At 43.8% G+C, this 16833-nt stretch overlaps 1 protein-coding gene across 1 annotated transcript in view; it reads right to left on the bottom strand.

Annotated features, from left to right (window-relative positions):
• The window catches only part of NDUFA8 (NADH:ubiquinone oxidoreductase subunit A8), a 38808-nt gene that overhangs the window by 6934 nt on the left and 15041 nt on the right, over positions 1-16833 (bottom strand). The window lies entirely within an intron of this gene.

Raw genomic sequence — 16833 nt, forward strand, 5'->3', positions numbered from 1 at the left:
GCAAATTCGAAGATGCACGTGTAAAGAACTGAGGAAAAGATACCACCCTTTTCGTGTCAGTCAAATGGCCCGACTGGAAGTCATCCGAATCAAGCAGGCAGTCAAGAAGAAATTAGATGAATTGCCTGGTAGTGCCAAAACGGTACCACCGCCCACATCACCTAAAACGTTCGTGAAGCCTTGGGTAGACGAAATGGCATGTGCCAAAACCGAAAGCGCTGCTCCAAGAGAGGCAGGCAAACCAAGTGCCGATTCGGAGTCCATAGAGAAAATGTAAATATACTCCCAGGTTGTCTCCAGAAATGTGTAACCCCGAGAAACTAATTCAGCAGAATGGGATCCAGCCTGCCCAATGCCCCCGTCTCGGGCACCATGCAGTAAGTGGAACAACGTCCCTTAGTTCCCGAAGAACTACAAGAACTGTCCTGAGGACCAGTAACACTGAAAAGGGAAACACAAAACATAGAGACTCCAAGAACGAACTGGAAAACCTGAGGAGAATGCAAAGATGCAAGCATCCTGAAAAATCTTCACAGCCCTCTGACCTGACATTATAGTGTCTTCTCCCTCATGAGAAAGCCTGAAGAGTCATTGGAAGAAGTCAAGATCCCCTCAGAATGAAGTGCAGAAGGTCAGGGAATGGCAGAATGAGACTGTAGGATCTGCAAGAAGATTCTCCTAGGAAAAATCAAGTTTCACAATGTAAAGAGGAATATACTGGAACCATGAAAACAGTACTAACCCCATGCAACATGAGCGAAATACGTATGTCCTTTAAAGTGAATACGTACTAGACTCAATCAAGATGCTGCATCTATCGCTCCGTGGAAAACAACAGCATCCTTACAGGTATCAGACAAAGCTCACATCGTTAATGAGAGCTTCAGGGATGAGGCTAACAGCCACATAGTGCGTGATCCTCCGCGGGTTTGATAGAATAGGTAACTGGCTCCTGGTTAAAAGGAGCTGTACAGCCCTTTCTGTCTGGTCGGGGGGCCCGTCTAGCATGTGCCATGAGAAAATGGTGACAGGAGAAACCAGCGTGATAAGCATGGAAATCTGAAGTCTAGGCCCCCTCAGAAATAGAGAAAGAGAGTCCTGGCCGCAGGAATATGCGCAGTGTCATTATGCCCATAGAGACAGCCCGAACTTGGAAACTGCTTGTACTACCTTTAGGCATAAATATCCTGTGCCACTACTAGACACATGCAGCTCAGCACAGAGGCCCAAATAAGGACAGTTACCAATAGACAAAGGCTCAATCTGCAGGGACCCCAAGAGAGACAATGAGATACCTGTGTGAAATACAGGGCACTATCTTACTGCTGATCTTGAGTTGCCGTATGTCGCCCCAGTCTGGAGACAAACCGAGACTGGGTGACCTAGCACAGGTCAGAGTCTCTCTGGTAAAACCCTTGAGTGCTAACCCCAGAGTCCGATTAAACAAGCAGCTTCCTTCAAGGGAGTACAGCAGGAACACAGACATAGACATATAAAGCTGCCCAAGCTTGTCCCAAAGCTGGTGAAACACATACTACTTGTCTGAACCGGAAAGGAGAGAAGCCCCGGCATACCCTGACCAAAGTCAGCTGGAAACAAACTACCGGAACGCTGCAGCTCTCCCGCCATCGCCGGAGACCCATGCGCACTCCTGATTCTCGCTGACACGTGGCCGCTGCATCAACGCTCCTAAAAACATAGTCGGATTCGAGCCACGCAAAATTTACCCTGCCGCGGCTTGCATAGAAAGAAAATCAGACTCGGTGAATAACCAGAAGAACGGCCCACAGCGCCGGAAAAAACATCTCATCTCATGCGCGCTGCTATAAACCGGCACCTGCACAATCAGCTGCACATGGCCATGACAAACACTGATGAAAGAGAGCCTCAGAATAAACAGGACTACTGCTGCACTGAAACCCAACAATGAGAACAAGTACGAGCATGAAATTGCATCGCTATTGCTGCGCTGTAACCAACAAGGAAACAAAGCGCGTTCATGCAAAGGGCGGGAAGTCCCGGCTCCCTCCACGGATTTCTAGTCATAAAACTTAGCCTCAATAAAATATCCATACCTTAAATGTATGATGACCGAACCCACAGTACTAAGACTCCCAAACAGAACCTGAAGTTCAAACAACCGTAAAAGCCAGACATACTCACAAGCTAGTTGTTAGGGCCAGTTGAAGCCAGTTTGCAGCAAAAGCATGGCAGAATGTTAACAACTGTGGTCTCTCTCTCTTTTTTTTTTTTTTTACAGAGAAGGGAAAGAAGAAAAAAATTGAGACCCAGTCAGACCCTCTAGCAATGGAGGGAGGGTGAGGCAGGGACAAGGGGGGGGCCCAAGTGTAACCTCTAAAGCCGGCACCGTTCAGCCGGACACCCCTGTCTCACTGAAGAGAAAATCTCAACAGGAGAAATAGCACTGCCAGCTCACTGAAGAGAAACCTCAACAGGAGAAACAGAATGGCAGTCTCACTGAAGAGAAACCTCAACAGGAGAAAATAAAGTTCCAGCCACAGCCAGAATTCAGGAGCTAGTTGAATAGCGACATTTTCCTGCTGGGAGATAGAGAATACTAGATAAACAGGAGGAGTGCCAGCCAATAGGACCACCTGTTAATCAGTTTCTCTATCTCCGCCTGCTGGTAGATGTGAGCTATCCCATTGGTCTCTGGATTCATCTGCTGCTGTTGCTAGGGAAAGGGGTTTTGTTGATTCCTGCTCTGTATTATTTGTATTTATAAAATGACAATTGTACAGAATACTGTTTCTTTTTATACTTTAATAAAATACATTCAATATAAAATCATAACTGAGGCTTGTGTGAACATAAGAACATAACATAAGAACATAAGAGTTGCCTCCGCTGAGGCAGACCCTAGGTCCATCTTGCTCAGCGGTCCGCACCCGCGGCGGCCCATCAGGCCTATTGCCCGAAACAGTGGTCCCTGACTAATTTTATAACTTACCTCTATCTCTTTTCTTATCTGTACCCTTCTATCCCTTTGTCCTCCAAGTACCTATCCAAAGATTCTTTGAAGCCCTGTAGCGTGCTCCTGCTTACTACATCCTCCAGCAGCGCATTCCATGTATCCACCACCCTCTGTGTGAAGAAGAACTTCCTAGCGTTTGATCTAAACCTCTCCCCTTTCAATTTCTCTGAGTGTCCCCTTGTAAGTGTGGTTCCCCTTAATTTGAAAAGTCTGTCCCTGTCTATTTTTTCTATACCCTTCATGATCTTGAAGGTTTCTATCATGTCTCCAGGGAGAAAAGCCCCAACTTTTTCAGTTTGTCAGTATATGAGAGGTCCTCCATGCCCTTTATTAGTTTAGTTGCTCTTCTCTGTACTTTCTCAAGTATTGCCATGTCCTTCTTGAGGTGCGGCGACCAGTACTGAACACAGTACTCCAGATGCGGTCGCACCATTGCACGATACAGTGGCAGGATGACTTCCTTCGTCCTGGTCGTGATACCCTTTTTAATGATACCCAACATTTTGTTTGCTTTCCTTGAGGCTGAGGTGCACTGCGCCGACGCCTTTAATGTTGTGTCCACCATCACTCCCAGGTCTCTTTCAAGGTTGCTTACCCCTAGCGGTGAACCCCCCATTTTGTAAGTGAACATCGGGTTCTTTTTCCCTATATGCATGATGAGAATAGATGGGATCAGATGATTTGCAGGGACCGAGCTCGCGGAGATGGGGCGGAAACGGGGTTTTAAAAATTTTAGTCCTAGTAGTTTGCCGGTCCACAAAATAATTCTTTTATTTCTGCCGGTCCACGGGTGTAAAAAGGTTGAAAAACACTGGTTTAGCAGACTTGAACGCTACTTACCTTCTGAGTAACCCTTGCTTGTCAGGACCACTTACTCAAGAGCCATGCCGTAAGCCTAAAGTGTTCCAGATACTCGATAGGGCTGGTCCGTGAGTGAGAAGATCCACTTGGACCGGCAGTCTGAGGTTTCATCCCTCTGGAGGCGAACTAGATTCACATACCAATCAGGTGCCACTAGGACTACCAACCTTAGATGACTCTAGCATGGGTCACAGGAGAAATACATACAAGAGCCCTTTCTCTGGTGACGGTTGGACTAACACATCCAATCCAGAGCTTCCGGGTTCATATCTTCAGCTGTAAAAGTCATTCACTTTGTGTTTACAGCAGAGGCTAATCAGATCCATCTGTGGATGCCCCCACTGCTGAACTATGGAGTTGAACACCTGTGGGGACAGTTACCATACCCCCAGGTCAAGAATCTGCCAACTGAGAAAGTCAGTCTGCACATTTTCTACTCACACTTTGTGTGTGGCCGAGAGGGCCTGCAAATGAGTTCTGCACACTGAAAAAGGAGTTGAGCTTCTAGGCATAATGGGGTACTTCTGGTGTCTCCTTGCCTGTAGGCCACAGCTGTCTTATTGTCCAAGAAGACCGACTGCCTTGCATTCCAGAGGCTTCTCCAGTGTCTGAAGAGCTAGTCGAATGGCTCTATGTTCTAATCGATTTATGGCACATTTTTGCTGAGCCAGTGTCCAACGACATTGGATGTCCGCTGCAATGAACCCTAACCATAAAGGCTGGCATTCCCCAGGAAGAAATTCAGAGGCATGCACCACTGCAGACTGTTCTTCACTTCTGGAACCCAGGGAACTGGTTGCTGAAGCAAATCTGTCTGAGGAGACCATCGAGAGAAGAGAATCTTGGAGAGGGCTTGTGTGCATTCTTGTCCAAAGGACCACCTCTATGGCTGCCGCCATTGACCCCAGGACCTGCAGATGCCGCCACTTTGTGGGGGTTGGACTCTGTAGCAGGTCCGAAATCTGCTTCCAGAACTTCAGTCAGTGTAGCTCTGGAAGAAAAGACCTGGCCCAAGGCTGTGTCAAACTCCAAGGTACTCCAGGTGCCGGCTTCAGCTGGCTCTTTTTGAAGTTGACGATCCATCCCATCCAAATATGGGTGCAACTGGATCCCTGTCTTGTGGAGGTGCGCTGCCACCACTAGCATTGGTAAAAGTGTGAGGTGCCATCGCAAGGCAGAAAGGTGCAAGGTGCCATTGCAAGGGAATGCTGAGAATTGGAAATGCTGCTCCAGCACATAAAACCGCAAGTACATTCTGTGGGCCGGAAAAACAGAAATGTGGAGATAGGTCTCCGTCAAATCGAGGGAGGCAAGAAACTCCCCTGGCGCCACTGTTGCTATGACTGACTGGTCTCCATGCGGAAATATGGCACTTTCAATGCAGCATTGACTAACTTGAGGTCTAGAATTGGCCTCCAATCATCTAAGCCTTTCTTTGGTACGATGACATATGTGAGTGAGTTTCTGCCCGAGACAGATTCTTCACCTGGTACTGGATCTATGGCAAGAAAATCCAGTAGCCTTTGTACTGTTGCCCGGAGCCTAGTAGCCTTTGCCCAGTTGGCTGGAGAATCTACAAAGAAATCTGGAATGGGAGCACAAAACTCGATTTTGTAAATTCTTAAACATCTTCTAGGACCTAATGGTCTGTGCCTATCTAAGCCCAGTCTGCCCCTATCTGGGTGGGGGTGGTGACTTGGTTCCTGTCCCAACATCAATGAGCTTTTTTGGAGGTTGCGGAGGGACGAAAGCCAAAGGCTTCCTGTCTCCTATCCTTGCTGAACCTCTGCATTGTTTGGCCTCCTGCATAAGGATGAAATCTTCGAGCCTTGAAAAGTCCCATTTCCCTTACCTTGAATCATCTGGGGTCTGCTGTCCGGCAAGGTCTTAGGGCAACAGTCTGTAATGCTGGCCATCAGGTGACCCAGACTCTTGACAAATAGCAACTGCCCTTGAAAGGAAAGCCTGCTCAGAGTGGCTTTAGAGGCTGAGTTTTATGCCCACTGTCTGATCCAGAGCATCCGCCAGGCAAAGTTAGCATAGGACGACACCTTGCTCATAACTCTGATATCATACAGAGCATCCGCTACATAATCCACTTCAGATAGGGGTATTTGGGGATCTTCATCGTCCTCCGAGGCTGGGACTCCAGACAGATGGATGTGGCAAGCATGTGCCACAAAGGAAGCTGCAGCAGCTGTCTTAATCCCTAGGCCAAAGTTTCAAATTGCCCCTTGAGGACTACATCCACTTTACTGTTCTGAGTATCCTTCTTCACCTGCTTCACTAGGCTAGGAGGTTTGTTTGGTGACCAGCAAATCCACCTTCAGCTGAATAAATAGTTGCTGGAAATCAGGAGCCATCTGGTAGAGCTTGGCCATAGTCTTAGCCACTCTCAGGGACCCTTTCTGGTGACTCATCTAAAACTATAGGCAAAGGGTAGAAAGTCACAATATACTCACATATATAGTTGGAAAGGTTTACAGACACAACTACCTTCCCATAAGAAGTTTCTCCCTGTGTAACTCACAAACTAGAGTAGCAAGTCAGTCTGAGGCTCTTCCTCCTTTTCTGGGAAGACAGTTGTGCCTGTAAACTTTTCCTTGACGTGCGAGTATACCATTCTGGTGACTCCCAGTGGTCCTTCACCAGCTTCGTGATGTTCGGATGCAAAAGAAAGAATGCAGTTGAAGCAACAGAGCTGTTCATAACTGTGCACTGCAACGATGGGGATGGAGGAACTTCCAGCTTCAATTCTTGTAGTGAGGTAGAAATAATGAACCATGGGGTCTATCCCCTGATTCAGGGTCACCACTGCTTCTTGACCGCTGTTTTCATGCAGAGAACCCAACTCTGCATCCTGGGACTGCATCCTGGGACAATCATTACACAGAATCAGACTTTTCATCCTCCCAGATTATGTCAGACTGAACCTCCTGGTCCAGCTCAGTGTCCTTATCTTGTTAGGGTGCATGCTGAGGGGATAGCCCCTGTGCCACTGCTTCCATCATGCTGAATGCAGACATTTAGGACCCTTGGTAGTTCAAAAAAGCATTCCACATAAGACTCACAAAATCCAGGGTGAAGCCTTGTACTGGGGGTCTCGAAGACCCCAGCAGGAACCCCCTGCCGGTCCCCTCCTGGATTCTGCAGTCACAACATGTCTGCACTTGTTCAGTGCACCTTCATAGGGCCCTGGAAAAAGTTTCTTCCCTTGGAAATGTGCCTCCAGTAGATCCCCAGCCCGGAGAACTTGGAGGAGGCTGAGCCCAAGATTCCCGCCTCTACCCTGCACGCGGGACATGAACGTTCCTTAGCCGGCCATCCAGCACAAACCTGATATGATATAGTGGTATGAAGGCATCCCTGTTGATTTTAAGTAAAATCGAGGAGTTTTGAGGAAGGTGGAGGCTTTAGAAAAAATAAAATAAAAAAATTAAAATACAAGATGGCCACTGCCAGTAAAATTGTGCCAAAAACAGCCCATGGGAACTTCCCTAAAGTACAAAAAGGCATGGAAAGAGGTTTTAGAGATGGGGAACCTTGGCTCTGGCTGCAGAAACCTTCAAAATTCACCTTTTGGAGACCCTTCTCCCCCCCCCCCCCCACGATTTTCCCCATAGGGGAAGCACTGTGCCATGTGCTTGCCTGCTTCAGCTCAGGAATGTAGCTGGAATAAATAGAGAAAAACTCTGCCTCCCTGGTTTGCTAGATGAACTTGGTCTTTGGGCTGCCAGTCGGACCGAGTCTCAACCCCCAGAAAACCTTGCGGCGCGAAGGGGGAGAGGACCACACAGCTAGCTCACTATTAATTCTGGCCAAGCCAGGAATGAGCCAAACAGCCTATGCTGAAGCTCCTGATAAATCAGGGATGCAAGCAGTTATGCAGGACATGGCCCCTGAGCTCAAAAAGTAGGCTGGCTAGCTTGGTGTTCCCAAGGGCTGATCCTGCTAGCAGCAGACCTCGGCAGCATGAGTCTGCATCTTCTCCCAGACAGGGATCCCAACAAGTGGAAATCTCTGGGTACCAAGCTTCCAACTGAACACTTAGAAAAATATACCCCAAAATAATAAATTCTCAGAGCAGAAATACTTTAGAGCAAATTGCTTGCAGAAAAAAAAAACAGAGGGGCAGGAGCAGCTCCTGGGAAGGAACCGGCGTTTAAAAGATGACTGACAGCATTCTGCAAACAACCTGTGGGTTCAGATGCAATACCCTAGCATTCAGGACCACTTGATACATTACATTAGAAAATTAAATTGTGCTCCTCTATTTAGTTCAGTTTACTCTCAAATACATTTAAAGACCTATTTACGACAGATTATAGAAATAAGAAATAATGACAGATCTCATCTTATCTGCTAGTATTTTAGGAGAGGAACTACTAACATAGGGCCTTTTCTAAAATACATGTAGGAATGGATGAGTACATGTCATTTACGTATGGTGGAAGCATCCATTTTACAAGCGTCAATGGATAAAATATCAAAGTGGCAACATACACATCTGTGTGTTGGCACTTAGAAGTATATAGTAGTATTTCAGGAGAGTGCCGACAGACATGTGTGTGTTATTTGAGAAACTTACATGTCTAGAGTATATGTGCTCAATTAAGAGCCTGAAATCATTTGTCATCCACAATCTTTTTTTTGCAGTGGGGGGGGGGGGAGGTTTAGAAAACAGAGGGATTAAGATGGCAATCTTACCTAACTTTCACAACACCAAGACATCCCCAGGAGCAGCTGTAACACCTCATTTTCAGAACAGTAAGCATAGGATATAGCTATACAAGGGTTCTTGGCTGGTGAGGCAATATGTAAAATAGGGGAAAGGGATTGGGACTTGTACACTAGCCTTTTTGTAGTTTTACAGCCATATTCAAAGTGGTTTACATACAGGTACTTCAAGCATTTTCCCTATCTGTCCGTGTGGGCTCATAATGTATCTAATGTACCTGGGGCAGTGAAGGATTAAGTGACTTACCTAGAGTGTGGGGTTTGAACCCATAACCTCAGGATGCTGAGGATGTAGCTCTAACCACTAAGCCACACTCTACAAGGATAAATAATATTATTTTCCACGCCCCAGTCCATACCACAAGATCTATAACCGATTAACAATTTTTCTTATTGGTCAGGGTATAAAATAAATCAAACAAAATTCAAAGTGACATCTATTAATAAATTTGTATATAGAGCTGATGGCTGCTTTTCCTTTTGTCTAATGCCCAGATCAATAGTTTCTGGGCATCCAGTTCTCTCACACCTTAGTAGAAAACTGTAGATCTTAATATCCAAATTTTGATGCAATTAGTACGGGACAAACTCTGTCACTGCCCCTCCCTACACACACACCTAAGCAGGGGGTAGGCTGGAGTCCATTCATTACATTTTAAGTATATTACCATTAGTATGTTCTACAAATCAAAGAGTCTCAGCTCTCCTGGTTCCTGTGGAATTCTAAAACTCCATGAATCATGATGGCTAAATTTAAACCGGGAGGTGCCAATTTCCCCATTTCCCTAAGTATCATATCTGCCTCTGAGTTCTGTCATGAACAACTGTGTACAAGTGCTTTGGTACAATTTGGAAAACTTTTCCCCACACTAACTACTCCAATCATTGTGCTGAATATGTTACTTAAATCTTTTTTCCAATTGATCAACTTGTGATGTTTATGTTTATTAGTATTTATAGACCGCTGTTCGATATATGTGTTTACTGGCTCCTGAAGATTAATAAAGGGCCAATCAATTGAGAGCTCTGGAAATTAGAAGGCATGTGGCAAGTTAGGCATTAATCCAGGATGCCTTTCCCATAAATGCAATACAAATCTGCTCTTCCTCCTAAAGCATATGTGGCTCCAGTTAGCGCACTGTCTGTCCCTGTATTTGGGTGCAGACAGGACCTATGAGGAACACTGAGCGATTATGCGCCTAAATTTTAGCTGCCAGGGATAGGCCTCATTTCTATTTGTTCTGGGGGTGGGAGGGGTGTAGGAGGAATGACTCAGGGCTCAAGCTAGTTTGGGTAGTGAATTTTCCCTAGTGTAGTGAAGCCTTTATTAATGTTAAGATGCCAGGTGCTCTCATTCAGCTTCCCTTACCCAGTTATTGTATTTTGTGGCCCATAAAGCAAGTTGGACTCTGATCAAGGTTGCAAAAGTTACATTGAGTGTCGGTGGCAAATATCAGTCTTGTCAAATAGTGCCTAGCACCCTTTCCACAACTTAGTATCCTTTTGGGATGCTAGCTGGACTCATTAAGAGTTATTTTTCAGATTTATACTGGTCACTTTGGTTGACATTTAAGAGCCATGGAGCTATGAGATTGCCTTCCAGAAAACACTAAACATTTGTTCTCCACTACAGTGAAATTGACCCACTGGAAACACAAGCCTGTCTCATTTTTCAATATGTGGTGGAACAGTGTATGCACCATTTATAAATTTGAACTGGCAGTTGAGGAGAAAAATTATGGGTTTGACCACATCTAAATGATCCCATCTAGAGAGACACCTAGATCAATTTATGCAAGATCTATGACTTCTGCTTGGAATAGTTCTATTATAGTATACATAGTTTTATATTTCTGCTATTAATGTATTGGTTTATGGGCTTTCAATATATTTATGTTAATTATAGAAAAAAAACTCTAAACTTTAATAAAACTCTGACCCCCATCCCAGAATGATAATCACTGTGCATACTCCTTTTGAAATGGGGAAATACATGTGTATATTTTGCCCCTGCCTTAGGCCTGCCCCTTTGCCTTGTGCACATATTAATTTGAATGTGTAAATACCATGTAAAAAAAACCCACTTTTACACATGCAAATTTACATGTGGCAATTACACTTGCAAACAATGAACAGATTCTGTTTCCTGAGCCATATGGGATGATTGAAGTGGATGATCAGATGGTTTGATCTGGAGTTTTGAAATATAAATGCCACTTCCTCAACCACAGATGGCACTCAATCCAGATAGAGTTTTCTATGCTTCTCACACCAGCATTTCATTTCCACTGATCCTCCCTATTCTCCTTCTTTTTCTGTTATCTTAAGAAATCTTTCAGGCATAGTCTCTAGTTGTATTGTATTTTCTCATAATTTTCTGTATAAACCAATATTATAAATAAGGCAAAACAATCTTGAAAATCTATGTCTATATGAGAAAAATAAGAAGAAATGTCAACCAAAGTGACCACTATAAATCTGACTATTTTAATGACGTTTTTTTCAGCTTCTCTCTTCCGCAGTACCGTTGATTTTACTTTGTTCAAGGAAATTAAACTTAAAACGCCACCAGTTTCATATTACATTACATTAGTGATTTTTATTCCGCTATTACCTTGCAGTTCAAGGCAGATTACAGAAGAGGATTTCTGAACATGTCCAAAAGTGTTACAGAGTAGAGCGGGTTTTTCAGAGGATTGAAATGTTTCATATGGTGTTAGTTAATCTTCATGGATTTCTTGAATAGCAGGGTTTTAGTTTATTTTCTGAAAGTTTTGTAGTCTTGGGTCGCGATTAGTAGATTGGAGAGTTGGTGGTCTAGTTTTGCTGCCTATGTGGCTGGAAGGCCATCATACAGTTTTTTCCGTTTGATGTCTCTGGAGGATATGTGAATGGGGTCTGGGTTCTCCTATGTCTGGTTGTGGTAGTTTGGATTAGGTGGTTGTTCAAGTAGGCTGGGCTGTCACCATTTATGGATTTAAATAATAGACAATAGAATTTAAATAGCATTCTTGCTTGAATTGGGAGCCAGTGTGAGTCGATGAGGTGGTTGTGTTTTCTTAGTGAATAGATTAGTCTCAGGGCTGTGTTTTGTACTGTTTATAGTTGTTTTATCATTGTTGCAGGACAGGGGAGATATAGGATGTTGGAGTAGTCAAGGAGACCTAGGACCAGGGATTGGACTATGAGCTGGAATTGTTTTCTGTCAATGAATTTTCAAACTTGCCTTAGGTTTCTCATGTCCGCAAATGATTTCTGTATTGTTTTGTTGATTTGTGATTGCATGGTGCAGCATCTGTCTATCATCATTCCCAGAAGTTTTAGAGTGGGTTGAATGGGGTATGTGATTGAGTTTATTACTAGGTTTGTTAAGGCTGGGGTTTTATTTTTTTCAAGAAGTATGAATTTTGTTTTGTCTGGGTTCAGTTTTAGTTTGTGTTCTTTCATCCATGTTGCCACTGTTTCTAGAGTTCTGTGTAGTGATTGTCATGGTGGGTGTTGGCTGATTAAAAAGGAAGGATAATGGTGATGTTGTCTGCATAGCTATTGGAGGTTAAGCCTATTTTGTTTAGGCAGGTGCCGAGGGATGCAATGTAGAGATTGAAGAGTGTTGGGGATAATGGCGATCCTTGGGGGTATGCCACAGGGGTTGGACCATGGTTCTGATTTTTCTTTGTTTGTCTTTACTCTGTAGGTCCTGGATTGTAGGAATCCTTGAAACCATGTGTGTACTTTGCCTGCGATTCCTATTGTATCTAGTATTTGTAGCAGGATATCGTGATCTACCAGGTCAAATGCAGCAGTGAGATCTAGTTGAATAATCAGCATTTTTTTGCCTGTGCTGAGGTGTTGTCTAGCTGTGTCCAGAAGGGAGCCTAGTAGTGTCTCAGTGCTGGTTGGTTCTGAATCCAGACTGTGTAGGATGGAGCAAATTGTGGTTTTCTAGGTAGTTGGTGAGGAGTTTAGCTATGAGGCCTTCCATTAGCTTGACATATAGTGGAATTGAGGCTATGGGTCTGGAGTTGAATGGTTGATCTGTTGCTCCTTTTGGGTCTTTAAGATTGGGGTGATGATGATTTTGGAGAGGTTTTATGGGAAAGCATTGTTTGTATCCATTGCATGAGGAGAGTGCAGAATTTTAGGCTGGAGGTTTTTAATAGGTATGGATGGCATTGGTTGAGGCTGCAAGCTGCACGGCTGTATTTTTTATAGAGTTTGTTAAGGTCGGACCATTGTATTGTGGAGAATTGGTACCAGGTTCTATCGGCTGCAGCTGATTCTTTTTCTGTGGAGGGCATTGTGATGTCTTCTAGGTGGATTGGGGTTCCTGCGAAGTTTGTCCTGACAGTTGTAATTTTGTTTTTAAAGTATTCTAAGGGGGAGGGTTGTCATTTTTGGCTAGGTAGGGTTTGGTGTCTGTGAGTTCGTTTAGTAACTGGAATAGTTTCTATGCCTATTTGGTTGGTTTCTATGCCTATTTGGTTTGTGTAGTATGTCTTTCTTTTTAGTTTGAATTGTTAGTTTAGGTTTTTCTGCTCTTGTGTGTTCTTGGTTACTTTTTCTCAATTTTCTTTCTAGTCGCCTGCATTATTTTTTGAGCAGGAGTAGTTCGTTGTTGAACCATCTGTCTGATCGTCTGCTGAGTCTGGTTTTTGTTTGTATTGGGGCTAGCTCGTCTAGGGTAGTTGTACTTATATTGCACCATTGTGAGATGAAGTATTTGGGGTTACATTCTTGGATTGTAGCGTCTGTTTTATTCCAGAATTTGGAGGGGTCGATATATGTACGTGATTTGTAGGTTAAGCTTTGGGATTGTGATTTGTAGGTTAAGCTTTGGGATTTTGATTTGGTTTTGCCTTTGGCCCAGTTGATATTGAAGGTGTATGTGTAATGGTCTGAACAGATGGATTTGGACCATTTTCCATTTGAGGTTTGCATCTCTGGTAGAATGGGCTGTTGGGTCATGAAGGCTGCAATGTCTAGTTGGTGACTTTCTCGTATGTGGTTTGTGAGTCTAAGATCTTGTAGGTTAAGGCTTCGAGGTAAGCTAGTAGGTTTTCTACTTGCTTAGAGGTAAGGTCTTTGAGATGGAGATTTAGATCTCCTAGGATTAGGTTGCCGTTAGTGAGTTTCAGTATATAAAATTTTCGAATTCTGGTCTTGCTGTGTTCCAATTTCCTGGTGTTATGTAGCAGAGCGTGCAGGTTATGGATCCTTTTAGTGTGGTGCATGAAAGTTGTCAGGCTAGTAGAACCATGCATGGGGTGGACATTTTGTCTAGAATGTTTAAGTTTAGGGAGTTTCTGACTAAGATTGCTAGACCTCCTCTTTTTTTTCCCCTACAGACCACCGTTATCTTGTATTCCTTTGGGCAAACTTCCGTTATCCGAGTCTAAGGTTAGCCAGGTTTCAGTGAGGAAGAGGCAGTCTAGAATTTTTGTTTTTATCCAGTCTTTTATGTGTTCTGTCTTTGGGTCTAGAGCTCTGATTTTTATGTAGGCACATGTTGGTGTGTTGTATTCTGTTTGCCCACTATGTGTTGCTTTTGGGTAGACAAATGCTCTTGGTTGGGGGTGTGGTTTAGTCCTGGAAGGGTTTGTTGGTCTCCTCCATGTTGGTATGATTATGTGGTGTATGCAGGTCTGGGAGTTTATGTTTCTGTCTGTAATGGTTCTCCTGGCTGGGTGGTGAATTCTATTTGTAGTTGAAATAAATGGTATTGGGGAGATGTTGTTTGCTGCAGCCTTCCAGTTGGTTAGGAGCAAGATGATCAGTAGGATAGTTTGTGTTTGTGGTACAGCTTTCATTGTGAAAGATAGAAGGTAGGGGGTTGGTGGGAGTGAGGTTGTAGGTAATTTCCTGGGGGTTAAATAGTTGATCTTTCTCTAGGTGTTTGCTGGTGGCAAGTGATTGGGGCGTGCACCTTAGACGGTGTGCTAGACGTGCGCCTTAGATGGTGCGCCGAACAGCTGCATGCTGTTAGGTGATGAACTTTTTAACTGGCTCAGTGGCTGGAGCGTTGGAGTGCGCTCCCACGCCCGAGGGGATCCTCAGTTGCTCTGAAAAGAGAAGAACAAAATGGCAGAGCCAAAGGAAAGGGGAACTTTTAAACAAGCAAGATTTCCTGCTGAGCCCTCCAACTGGCTCAGTGGCTGGAGCGTTGGTGAGGGGCGGAGTGCTCTCCCACGCCCGAGGGGATCCTCAGTTGCTCCGGGAATAACAAAATGGCAAAGCCAAGGAAAGGGAAACTTTGAAACAAGCAAGGTTTCCCGTTGAGCCCTCCAACTAGCTCAACGGCTGGAGCGTCGGTGTACTGTATATGTATGAGCTGAAGCAGTAGCAAGTAGGATAAGCATATGCTGTAAAATGTCAGAAATTTATTGAATTATTTGTACAACATCTGAATGGAGATTTAAAACAAAAGATATCGATTACTCAGTTTAAAATTCTAAAAGACTTATCTTCTAGGTATATGAATTTTCACTTCATTGTAAAACCATTTAGTATACACTAAGTAGAACAGGGAACCCAAATGCTCCTTCTTGCATATCCCAATAATTCTCTTACTTTTCAAAGCAGTCAATTTTGTAGCTTTGCTTCAATAATAAATGCTTCTGATATGGACAAATGTACAAATTTTAAGCTCAAGTGGTAAATTCTACATTGTTCCATTTGTTAAGCCAGTTTCAATCCTGTGGTTTTCCCCTAATTGTCTTGATTAGTTAATTTTGGTGCACCTCAGGACACAAAGAAACAACAAACCGAACACGGATGCATTGGCTGGCAATATGATTGCAAAAAGAGAATCCTATTTATATCGTATTTAATCTTATATTGGACTTTTAATAGGGTGTGTTTTTTTCTTTAAATTGTGAAACTTTTTAACAAAGATTTCCTACTACCACCATCATAGGAGCTAATCTGAAGCCCTATCAGGGGCCCTTATGCTAAAGTAGATTTTAGCATGCGCTGTTCGTGCACGGTCCACTAATGGCTACTGTGTGCTAATAACTTCCACCGCCACCAGAATCCCATACTAATCCCATAGTACTGGATGGGACGATGATTGGATGGGCCATTGGTAGAAATAAGCCATGGACTACATGTTGCAGTTAGCACTCAGTAGTTTAGCATGCACAATTTTCATATGTGTGGTTTGCATAGGTGAACTTACTATCACCTCAATAAGTTATTACACAAATTCTGCAATTACTGCACACAAGCTTTTGCACTTAAAGTGTAATACGTGTAAAATAATTACCACACTTTAAGTAAAGAGCCCCTTAGTGACAAAAGGCTTTTATTTATAGTAGACAGATGTAGCAAATAAAGACAAATCAACATCAGAATAGCTAATTCAGTCTGCTCAGCAAGGTTTCTAGGGTTGTAACTGCTGCTCTCAGGAATACAAGAAAGTTATTTACTGTGGTCTGAGAAGCGCAGCTCCATGCAAGTTACCCCAGTGCTTTGGCTCCATTCTCTTACTATCAAGGGATCATCTGTGTTTATTCCACACCTTCTTAAATTCCACTGTACTTTAATTCTACCACCTCTTCTAGAAGGATGTTACTGGCATCCATTACCCCTTCCATGAAAAAGTATTTCCCAGTACTGAACCCAAACCTAATCCCTTGTAGGGTTTTATCATATTCTTTTCGTTGAAAAGCTGCTTGGAACACTAAAGTATGATTAAGAAATTTCTTGCTTTTGCAGCCCTGGATAGGAGGATAGTTAAACAGGGCATGAGTTTTTCTGCTATATTTGTATGAAGCTAAAGAAAATCTGTTAACCAGTAATTTCGAGTTTACACCCAGCGGCGTCTACTGCGAGCTGTCAAAGCTTAAGGTTAACAAGGCAATGGGGCCTGACAACCTACACCCCAGGGTGCTTAGGGAGTTGTGTGATGTCTTGGCGGAACCGCTATCCTCGCTCTTCAATCTCTCCCTTAGTATGGGTAACGTCCCGTTGGACTGGAAGACGGCTAACGTCATTCCACTCCACAAGAAAGGCTCCAAGATGGAGACAGCAAACTACAGATCGGTGAGTCTCACATCAATAGTGTGCAAACTAATGGAAACTCTAATCAAACGCAAATTGGATACGATCCTGAACGAGGAGAATCTACGGGATCCCCGTCAACATGGATTTACTAAGGGGAGATCCTGCCAATCCAACCTGATCAGCTTCTTTGACTGGGTGACGAGGAAGCTGGATGTTGGGGAGTCCCTGGACATCGTATA

This window comes from Geotrypetes seraphini, chromosome 10 (assembly GCF_902459505.1).
Source record: "Geotrypetes seraphini chromosome 10, aGeoSer1.1, whole genome shotgun sequence".
Taxonomy (NCBI): domain Eukaryota; kingdom Metazoa; phylum Chordata; class Amphibia; order Gymnophiona; family Dermophiidae; genus Geotrypetes; species Geotrypetes seraphini.